Source organism: Berghia stephanieae, chromosome 12 (assembly GCF_034508935.2).
Source record: "Berghia stephanieae isolate SIO BIC M18660-M18661 chromosome 12, UCSD_Bste_1.3, whole genome shotgun sequence".
Taxonomy (NCBI): domain Eukaryota; kingdom Metazoa; phylum Mollusca; class Gastropoda; order Nudibranchia; family Aeolidiidae; genus Berghia; species Berghia stephanieae.
In genome coordinates, this window is record NC_088371.1 from 13,791,741 (window position 1) to 13,794,315 (window position 2,575).

The following is a 2,575-nucleotide window of genomic DNA, read 5'->3' on the forward strand; positions in this document are numbered from 1 at the left end:
ATTCTCTGTTGTCTTCTGGAACTTTCCAAGTCACTTCATTTCTTGAGTTCTACTCCCCGCCGCGCCTGTGACATTGAGCAAGTCATCCTTTGAAATCCGATCAACTAAAAAGACCCTCATCTTGTAAAACACTCAACACAATGACTTCACGAAAGTACTTATTTTGAGAGTTGTTTATTTTGGCAGGATGATGGTCATTTTAATGGATCATATTTAAATTATGAGTTTAATGGCCAACAGTTAAATACGATAAGTGTATTATTTCTAGGGCAGAACAGAAAAGTACTCACAAGGGCAAGCTGACTTGAGATTAGTCCACCCGGCAGAGGTGCATTTAATGGATACACTCACTTTTCCAGTGTTGCAAGTAAAGACGACGACTTCTCCAACACTGTACCAATTCTTGAGTTTAAAGGTTGGGTAACCGTCAACGGGCACCGATGGGGCTCCCCATGCTTTTACTATTGCTTGTTTTGATGAAGGTTTGGAGAGGTGGAGTAGGGTGGGGTGTGGTAAGAGAAAGAAGATTAGATAGACATGCCGAGATGAGAGGTTGTGGTGCAGGTGATGGTGTTGGTTTGCTCGTGATGGTTTTGTTGTTGGTGTTGGCGGTGATAGTCTTGGTGTTGATGTTGGTGTTGATGTTGGTGTTTGTGGTCTTGGTGTTGGTGTTGGTGGTGATGGTCTTGGTGTTGATGTTGGTGTTGATGTTGGTGTTTGTGGTCTTGGTGTTGGTGTTAGTGTTGGTGGTGATGGTGGTGGACTTGGTGTTGGTGTTGCGGTGGTGATGGTCTTGGTGTTGGTTTTGGTATAGGTGGTGAAGGTGTTGGTATTGGTGTTTGCGATGGTGATGGTCTTGGTGTTGGTGTTGATGCTGATGGTCTTGGTGTTGGTGTTGGTATAGGTGGTGATGGTGTTGCTGCTGCTGTTGGTGTTGATGGTTTTGGTGCTGGTTTTGGTGGTGATTGTCTTGGTGCTGGTGTTGGTGGAGATAGTCTTGATGTTGGTGTTGGTGTTAGTGATGATGGTCTTGATGTTGGCGTTGGTGGTTATGGTCTTGCTGTTGGTGTTGGTGGTAATGGTCGTAGTATTGGTGTTGGTATTGTTCTTGGTGTTGGGGGTGATGGTCAAGGTGTCGGTGTTGGTGTTGATGGTCTAGGTGTTGGTGTTGGTGTTGATGGTCTAGGTGTTGGTGTTGGTGTTGATGGTCTAGGTGTTGGTGTTGGTGTTGGTGTTGGGGGTGATAGTCTTGGTGTTGTTGTTGGCGTTGGTGTTGGTGTTGATGCTGATGAACTTGGTGTTGGTGTTGATGGTCATGGTGATAGTCTTGTTGTTGGTGTTTATGTTGTTGGTGATTGTCTTGGTGTTGATGTTGGTGTTGATGGACTTGCTGTTGGTGTTGGTGGTGATGGATTTGGTATTGGTGTTGCGCTGGTGATGGTCTTGGTGATGGTGTTGATATAGGTGGTGATGGTGTTGGTATTGGTGTTGCGCTGGTGATGGTCTTGGTGATGGTCTTGGTGTTGGTGTTGATATAGGTGGTGATGGTGTTGGCATTGGTGTTGCGCTGGTGATGGTCTTGGTGATGGTCTTGGTGTTGGTGTTGATGGCCTTGGTGCTGGTTTTGGTGGTGATGGTCTTAGTGTTGGTGTTATTGGTGATAGTTTTTGTGTTGGTGATATTGGTGATGGTCTTGATGTTGCTCTTGGTGTTAGTCGTTTTGGTCTTGATGTTGGTGTTGGTGGTGATGGTCTTTGTGTTGGTATTGGAGTTGATGGTCTTGGTGTTGGTGTTGGTGGTGATGGTCTTGGTGTTGTTGTTGGTGGTCGTGATTGTCTTGGTGTCGGTGTTGGTCTTGATGTTGATGGGGATGGTTTTGGTGTTGGTGTTCGTGTTGGTGGTGATTGTCTTGGTGTTGGTGTTTGCGATGATGGTCTTTCTGTTGGTGTTGGTGGTGATGGTCTTTGTGTTGGTGTTGGTGGTGATAGTCATGGTGTTAGTGTTTGTGGTGATAGTCTTTGTGTTGGTGTTGTTGTTGATGATCTTTGTGTTGGTGTTAATGGTGATGCACTTGGTGTTTTTGTTGATGGTAATGGTCTTGATATTGGTGTTGGTGTTGATGGCGTTGGACTTGGTGTTGGTGTTGGTGGTGATGGTGTTGGTGTTGGTGATGATAGTCTTGGTGTTGGTGTTGGTGGTGATGATGCTGGTGTTGATGGTAATGGTGATGGTCTTGGTTTTGATGGTGATGGTCCTGGTGTTGCTGATCACGGTGTTGGTGTTGGTGGTGATGATCTTGGTGTTGGTGGTGATGGTGATGGTCTTGGTGTTTGTTGTAATGGTCTTTCTGTTGGTGGCGATGGTGATGGACTAGGTTTTGGTGTTGGCTGTGGTTCTTGTTTTGGTGTTGGTGTTGGTGGTGATGTCGAGGATGATTCGTGATGACGATTATGACGATGATGATGATGATGATGACGACGACAATTAATTTAATGATGATGATGATGATGATGATGATGATGATGATGATGATGATGATGATGATGATGATGACAACTAGATTTCTAGCCCTTAC

The 2,575-nt window shown here is 45.2% G+C and overlaps 1 protein-coding gene across 1 annotated transcript in view; it reads right to left on the reverse strand.

Moving 5' to 3' along the window:
* LOC144957751 (uncharacterized) overlaps positions 1-461 on the reverse strand; it is a 26,737-nt gene extending 26,276 nt beyond the window's left edge. Inside the window, exon 1 of the mRNA XM_078889147.1 lies at positions 291-461. The gene's annotated coding sequence lies outside the window, so the exon portion shown is untranslated. The remainder of the gene's footprint in view (positions 1-290) is intronic.
* Between the last annotated feature and the right edge of the window lie 2,114 nt (positions 462-2,575).